The following is an 8,682-nucleotide window of genomic DNA, read 5'->3' on the forward strand; positions in this document are numbered from 1 at the left end:
CCTGGATTCGTCATTCCTCGTCCAAAAAGTGTAGAATTGATCGAATAAGCAGTGGAAACATATCAGGGAACGCTGAAGATTATCATGAGCGCTATTATTTCCCTCCTCCTCATATCAAGTTGAGAATGTGATAGGTATCGAATCCATTGCAAATCTGGCTCGATTTTTGATCTTAACCGAGTTGCTGATTTGTACTGTTCTCCGAAATTTTTTCGAGCTATTAAGGACAAAGCTAAAACTTAATAGTTTATGATGAATGGAATCATGATCCCCCTGTGAATTGCAGTTGCAAGATAAATATTTGTCCAAAAAAAAAAGAATTTTGAATATACGTTAGAAATTTTTGTATAGATTTAAAATTACATAGTTTTTAAATTTAAAAATTAATTTGTTTTAACATATTGCTGAAAATACAACAGATGTTATTTGCCTTCCGTTATGAATAACATTTATGTATTTAAATGTTGGTTAACAAAATCTTAAGTATCATAGATTTTGTATTTTTTTATCGTATTAAAATTTAATTCGTTTTTGATTTTAAGAAATTTGAGTTTGCTGGCGTACTATAATATATTGTTATCAGATGGAGATTTTCATTTCATTTGTTTGTGACACAAATAATTTAATATCCTTATCCATCGTTACATTACAATAGGGGTTTCATCTGTCATTTAATTTCTTTACCTATGACTGATTTCACATAAAGGTCTGAGGCTCGGTATATCTCACATAACTCAGAGCAATAGGAGAACAATAGATTGATGACGTACTTCCTGCCGCAAAGTTATACAAATTCCTGACGCAAGTTTAAGGGATTTTAACCTATGATTTGCTCCGCTTAATGTTGCTATTTCAGTGAAAATGGAAGACAAATGACGTTTAAGCGATATCCCGATATTGTCAAAATTATTATGAATTCATGTTTTAATGGCTTAAAATATTTCATCCAATAAAGTTGAGGTTGCGCATGGGTAAAATAGCAATGCAATTCACATAGAGCTACGTTTACGCCCAAAACTGTGCCACTGTCATTATTGCTTATCAATATATAGGGTTGTAGGGCCTTTGTTGACATTTTTCTGTCTGCAATTCCTTACAATTCAAGCTTATACTTAAAATTCACATGAGTCTTCCTTGTGTTTTTTTTTACGTTATAAACCAGTTTGTACAGTGATGAAATACATTTGTAATTTTTGAGATCGAACAAAGGGATTATCTAAATACGGAATCAACACAATTATTGAATATATATTTAGAATCATTAATAACTCTCAAACTATTAAAACATAATAAAAGAAATCAATTACGTTTGTGTACTTACATCGGACTGCAGTTCAACGTAGGAGCCATTTAAAGGTTTTACCCAAACCTAAAAATAGTAACAAAATCATATGCATGTTTGTGTTTGAGGAAACACATACTAAACATTGACTAGTGATATAATGAAAATGTTCCGAAAAAAACAAATAATACATAAAAAAGTAGAAGGAATTATCTGAAACAGAATCACACAGTAGATAAACATGTTTGATTATCGAAATTTGGAAAAAAAATCCTTACTTAATACATATACATGTAAGATGTTGAGAAAAATGAGGTTACGGAAACATTATATTTTAATGTCAAGACGAATCACTATACATGTGCATTTAAAAAGTCATTGATATTTTAATCTTATAACCGTCAATTATCTTTTTTTTTCTTTTGAGGTATGGAATTATCTTTTATCTCTTATTATAACCTTAAAAGCACTTTGTCTTGTTTGTGATTTAGATATTAGGTACGAAGTAGTATTATATTATGCAAGAAAAGAAAATGGAAACAAGTCAGAAATAAAATAAAAAACTCTTAAATAAGACAGCAAATATTTATACACAAATTGCAAGACTATTTTATTTTTGTTTAATCGATATGCATTGTTATTTTTAAAACAAGCATCACTCAAAACTGTTTCTCAACATGGTGACATGAGGTTGATCATCATCTGCTAGCTTTTCCGTGGTTTACTCAATGTATATATATATGCTTTCTTATCTTTTTTGTTTTGTTTTGTTTAATGTTCATTACTTTTAGTAAATATTCCAAAGTAGTTTAACTTATTTTCACTTCTTTAATGTGTTCTTGCTTTTTTCATAGGATTTTACAATACTAGTAGTTAACATATGCCACCCATTTGATCTTATATTCATTCCACAACATGCACAAGGCAGGACAGATAAAAAACTTAAATATCGTATGTATCTGCTCATCTCGTGTACAATTTATGCACCATATTTTCCTTAAATCATACAAATTGTGATATGCAGCAGACAAGACTCACCTTTTTTCTGTTAGTGGTTTGTATGCACAATCACTCAGCTATCCAGAAGTTTCAATTTTCACTTCTCGATAGCTTACATTTCGACAGCCGTGATAACTGATGATGGAGGATTTGTTAGAGGCGCCCAAGGTGGTGCATGAAATCATAAAGTCATATAAGTTCGAAATGCATGTTTCCCTGATTTTTAATGGCGGCAAAATTTAGACAAAAAATGGAACCTTTCAAACTTATCGTCGCTATCCTAGGGACCTCGGTGGTCGATTAGTCTAAGTACTTGAACTACTGTATCGCAAGTCTGTCAACACTGGGATTGTGAGTTCGAGTCCTGCTTATGCCAGGTGCATTCAAATCTTAATTAACTTTGGCGGTCGTTGGTTCTCTCCGGTACTCCGAAATCCGTCCGCCACAATAGTGCTGAAAGTGGCGTTAAACACCAAATAATCAAACAATCGGTCATCGTCGCTATCCTCACTGACAGCAATAGAAGAATAATGTTCACAAATATATGACGAAGTGTCAAATCTGACTCTCATGCATGTCTTGGATACAATGCATGCCGATGCACACTTTATGGCAGACTTTTCAACAAAAGTCTGAATGACTTCAAATGTTTGACATCCCGATTGTATTTTTTTTTAATGTCATATCTGATTTTGGTTGCAAAACCGCCCGCTTGTTAAAACTCCGAAGAAAGGAACAATGTGCGACGACTTTAGCTGGTGAAACAGAAGCTGCTATTTTTTCTTGATAGGTTTGTATTGTTAAATCTGTAATTTACTATGTAAATGAAAAAAAATCTGTTTAAAATACAGATCATGTGTCTAAGCTAAGCTTACATGGATCTGAATACGATCCGTTCTACTTTCTGCTTTTTATACCTTTTGGGATCCTCTGATTTTGTTAAAATGTTGCACACCTTCAGAAATTTGAAGTGGAGATTTCATTGGGTAATGTAAACATCCCCAGAACAAAGAGTAAAATGGAGTGTTGTCAGATCTTTGTGAGCATAGCTTCGACATAGGATCTGTATTTTATTCAGATTTTAATTGAAAATAGCTAGTTATAGATTTCTTTCGTCCGTATCGTTTTTTTTTTTCGAATAAACATCAGCAGGAACACTCAAACCAAAATTTTTGAAAGCAGGGCTATATAAATATGTAGAAATATTGGGAGCTAAATGACCAAAAAGATGCATCAAGACATAGCAACATGTATTCAATATTTCTTTTATACTGGTTTATACTGCATTTTAGTCTTTTCCACTCTGCTGTTATTTTGTATTTTTCCCTCGGCTATGATTTTGTGTTTTCCCCTCAGCTATTCTTTTGTCCATTTTTTCCTCGGCTATGATTTTGTCTTTTTTCATCATATATGATTTTTTTCTTTTTCCCTCGGCTATGATTTTGTCTTTTCCCCTGGGCATTGATTTTGTCTTTTCCCCTCGGCATTGATTTTGTTTTTCCCCTGGGCTATGATTTTGTCATTCGCCTCGGATATGATTTTGTCTTGTTCCCTCGGCTTTGATTTTGTCTTTTCCCCTGGGCTAGGATTTTGTCTTTTCCCCTCGTCTTGGGTTTTGTCTTTTCCCCTCGGCTGGGATTTTGTGTTTTCCCTCGGCTGGGATTTTGTCTTTTTCCCGTGGTTATGATTTTTTTTTCCATCGGCAATGAGTATGTCTTTTCCCTCGGCTACGATTTTGTCTTTTTCCTTCGTCTAAGATTATGACTTTTATCCTCGGCTAGGAATTTGTCTTTTCACCTCGATTACTTTCCGTCGGCTAGGATTTTGTCTTTTTCCCTCGTCTAGGGTTTTGTCTTTTCCCCTTGGCTAGGATTTTATGTTTTTCCCTCGGCTATGAGTTTCTTTTTTCCCCTCGGCTATGATTAGATTAGTGCTTTCTATACAAATGTTCACCTAGAATTCAGGCAGAAATACATGTATTTCAGAAAATAAAAAAGTAAAATGCATTATTTTTCGATTTTCTGTTAAATAACAAGGCAAAAGTTGAATGCAAAATGTTTTCCAAAATTGTTGACATAGCCCATTTACTATAACTTGACCTTAAATATTACATGTCATGAATGTCATTTTGGTATTATCACATTAATTTAATGGATATTTTGGCATAAATCATTCAGAGGAAAACAATAATCTAATTAAAATTATACAATGCATGTTGCTTTTAAACTTATCTCACATTGCATATTAAAAAATCATATTCAAATGGCAAACTATGGTGGCCGGTTTCGCGATTTCGCCTTTTGCATTACATATTCTATAGGACGAAATCGCGATAACGCGAAAACGCAAAATGATTTCACTTCCATTTTCGAGCTTCCGCGATTTCGCATGTTTTTGCGTTTGTCGATTACTGTCCCCTTCTGTCAGTCATTTTGTTTCTTTTATCTGATTGGATAATGATTAAAAATTTGAAGATAACCTAACTGGATACTAACATTTTCTTGACAGCCTTATTGAAAATTAGTTTAATCTACATGAGGAACTCTCTTTAAATAAAGATATTATTATTACTATTATTATATAGATTAAACGCAAAACGCAAAAAACCCAAAAAATGCGAAAACGCTAAGTCGCGAAAACACGAAAACGCAAGAGCGAAAACGCAAAAACACCAAAACGCGAAAGCTAAAACGCGAAGTTCAAAATGCGAAAACAAGAAGTTGAATCATTTCGCGATTTCGACTTCGCATTTTCATATTTTCGACTTCGTGTTTTCGCCTTATAGAATATGAAAAGCGAAAAGGCGATATGGCATTAACCGGCCACCATACAAAACATACTTTCATTTGGCAGCAACGTAGTTAAGTTCACAATGTTTGAATCATTCAATTCGACAGATCCGTCCAGTTCATGAAAGCCCAACTATCTCTTTGCTAATGAATGCATTGTTCTTTATTATTAATGATGTTCTATTGAAGAAGTAACAGTAATTTTTAAGATAAAATGCCCCGACAGTAATTATACATAGAAAGATAATTAATGTAAGTAATTAGTTTTCCTTGAAGACGAAGAACACCAACAACAGCTTTGCTTCTTTGGTAAATTTGTACTTATCTTATCTCTTTGTAAAATATTGTCTCGCTTACCTTTGCAGCAATGTTTTTTTTTTTTTTTTTTCTAAGAAAAACGGTATAAATCTACGGCAGTAAAGTTCGATTGTATATCTACTATTTTCGACACTTTTGGCATTTTCCACGTTGCTTCTTCTGATTAATATTGTTTTACATTGCGGAAATGACATGATACTAGAATATATATGAAAACTTACAATGTAATTACGCTTCTCAATAAAATTTCTACGAAATGTTGTATCCCCTCTTTTCGTTGACCCAAAACATCGTAATCTCCCGGTCCCTTTTTGCCCCCAGGCTAACTGAGGAATAGAAATATGGTCGCTCTTGGTCTTCTTCTTTCCGGTATTTAAACCCTTGCCAAAGGTGGGCTTCCGTTTGGCTGTGCGAGATGTATAAATACGCAGCCACGTCTGGTCAGAAAGTGGACTTTAAATTCGATGCATCGTTTACATTTAGTGCACTTTAAGAACCCTTGCAACAACTCTTTGAGGGGTCCGTAGGTGGCCTGTTGCAAGGCAAACCTTATGTCCTTTTCCAATATACTCTCATTTTCCATTGGCAGTCCAAATTTGCGTACCTTCATCATGGATGACCCCTATTTCAGGACTTAACTAATTGTAATTAATGAAAATTTGTTCTCGTCCTGAACATGCATGAAATATTTGCCACTGGACGTTAAGAAACCAACAATCAATCAATCAGGATCTAACTTTTTTGTCATGGCTATGTGAAAACATGCAAGCAAATTACCGTTGACACAGTTTCTTTTGTATGTCAGCTATATCTTGGTTCGATATATGCGTTACATCCTATATTGTTCATAAAAATTATGCAAATATTTGGAACTTTCTTTGTCCTTCCCCATTTTATTAATATTAACAAGTCTTTGAAAAAAAGGTTGACCCACACCCCCATCGGCTTTTGTAAAAATATATCCCCATTTTCCTTATAATAGGAAGATAAGTTATCTCCATTACCGTTCCAAGGTTAAGTTCGTTAATTATCTCATATATACGTGTGTAAATAAACAAAGAAACAGAAAGACAGTTAAAAATCCTCCAAAAAGAAAATATATTATTTAATATCATAGATGGGGCTAATGAAATCATATAAATTAATACAGAATAACAAGATTTTTTTCAACATTAGTGGTCGGCACGTTATTATTAGTATTTCCTATTATACGTCTTTGGAAATAAACTTATGTTCTTTTTGTAATACTCTCACTTATAAGACCCGTGTCCGATTATTTATACACGAATCAAATAATATCAGGAGGATAACATTTCTTTAGAAACAAAACCAAATTGTTGACTAAGATAAAAGATATACAGTCACATGGGCTTTTCCCACCAATCAGTTAAGCATTTGCTATAGAGAGGCGTCTGTCTGTCTGTTTGTCTGTACGGGTTGTATAAATACTCAGCTACATTCGGTTTGAACGAAGCAGTTCAATTCTATGGCTTGAGTAGAAATAATGCCACACCGTCTTCACTATACAGAACCTTTGTACATTACTCATTGAAGGGTTCGTAATTTGCCTGTTTGCAAGACAAATTTTCTGTCTATATTAATATTCAAAATATTCCTACTTTCCAGTAGCTCTAAGCTATCAAAATTTCCTGTTCGTCATTTTCGTCGACTAATATTGAAAAACCTACATACAAGATTTTCTTTTTATGTATTAACGTCCTGAAATTGGTTGAAATATTGGCCACTGAACATTGAGTAATAGGTTTTTTTTTTATATTTATGGGTGTGTGTATAAAGGACATCAAATTATACATTTCAAAAACAAACAGATCTCAAAGAATAAATCTAGTAAACAACGACCAGCAAATGATAGATTTCAAACTTTATTCAGCAATTATATAGAATGTTTCAGAAGGTAATTTTCTCTCATATAGTATACATGTGACACAAAGCAATCTAATTTTTCATCATTCAGATCATTGTTAGCAACACATATATTTTTTACTAGTATTCGATATAAACATTGAACAATTTAATTGTCGTAAGTAAAACTTTAAATTCGATTTATCAATATTTTTTTACTACAACTATGAACATATAAAATGTGTAAATATTTTTGGGGTATTCTCCATCGATAAAAATTTATAGACTTCCATTTAACAATTTAAGGGTTTCGTACGTGGCATGTTGGAAGGCTAAATTGCAGAACCTACCTGAAACCTATTTGAAACCAGACGATAACCAAACAGCAACAAATCAATGTTTTATATTCAATCAAACTAATTTCCCTTGTTTTCGTATAAACTCAACTGTCTGTATCTCATTCTCGGGGGAACTTTTCATACTAGAGGATAAAATGTGACAGGTTCTGATATCGCATGTTTAAAATTTCGGTCCTATCAGTCTGGGTTTTTTTTTCATAATAGTTTGGTCTTGCTATTTCGTTTAAGGATCCTCCTGTAAATCTTGAGAATCAGTTTATATTCTACTACACATTATTGATTTTTGTTCATTGTTGTAGGTCGTACGTTGCTTATGTCATTTGGTCTTTGCTGAATAGTTGTCGCATTGTCAATCTTACTAAAGTTTTCTGTATGCCAATCAAAGCGCCAATCAGCTCCACATCACTGTATCAGGCTATTTCGATTGACATAAAAACCTAGAAAATGTGCTCATGGTTTGAAAAACAGGTAATATAAATTATGTTAAATCGATTTTTTTTTTAATTTGAAACACAGTTCAATATATTTTTTAAGATATTCAGAATATCCCAGCTTAATGTTGTCATATAAGTTTAATTTTTCTTTTTATGTACTATATGCACCTTTAAAAATCCAAACTGTATATTCATTCGAACATATACAGTATATCGATATTACACTTAACTGTGGCCAAGCTTAGCGAAAGGCCGTGCGACATAATCAGTCAAACAAACTTTATTAGATTAACATGTTAAGGAACGATCGTTGTCATTGGTCAATTGACACCTTCGTCCTCAAATAAACTTTCAAGCCCCGCCCAAGCACACCTGCGAAAATAGAACACGCGTACATTAACCGATCGAAAGTTGAATGGACTGGTCACGTACAGGATTGTCATGCCAATTCTAGCTTATATACGTGCATGTAAAATTTATCTATATTATAATTTTGTGCAATAGTTCTAATATGGTTCTTTGTTTTAAATTTTTGAAATTGATAACAAAGATTCTTTAATAACGGATTCCGCGAAATATTGAACCCAACTGTCTCCTCTCAGAAATAGTTCTGGACTAACCCCGTGCACTTTTTCAAT

General features: G+C 33.1%; 1 protein-coding gene across 2 annotated transcripts in view; it reads right to left on the bottom strand.

The window, feature by feature from the left end:
* The window catches only part of LOC127714740 (uncharacterized), a 29,908-nt gene extending 28,545 nt beyond the window's left edge, over positions 1–1,363 (bottom strand). The window contains exon 1 of one of the 2 annotated variants that reach the window (XR_007987917.1): positions 1,322–1,355. The gene's annotated coding sequence lies outside the window, so the exon portion shown is untranslated. Of the gene's footprint in view, positions 1–1,321 lie in introns of both variants that reach the window. The other variant, XM_052220789.1, reaches the window with a different exon arrangement.
* Between the last annotated feature and the right edge of the window lie 7,319 nt (positions 1,364–8,682).

The sequence above is a fragment of the Mytilus californianus genome, unplaced genomic scaffold (assembly GCF_021869535.1).
Source record: "Mytilus californianus isolate M0D057914Y unplaced genomic scaffold, xbMytCali1.0.p SCAF_9, whole genome shotgun sequence".
In the NCBI taxonomy this organism is placed as follows: domain Eukaryota; kingdom Metazoa; phylum Mollusca; class Bivalvia; order Mytilida; family Mytilidae; genus Mytilus; species Mytilus californianus.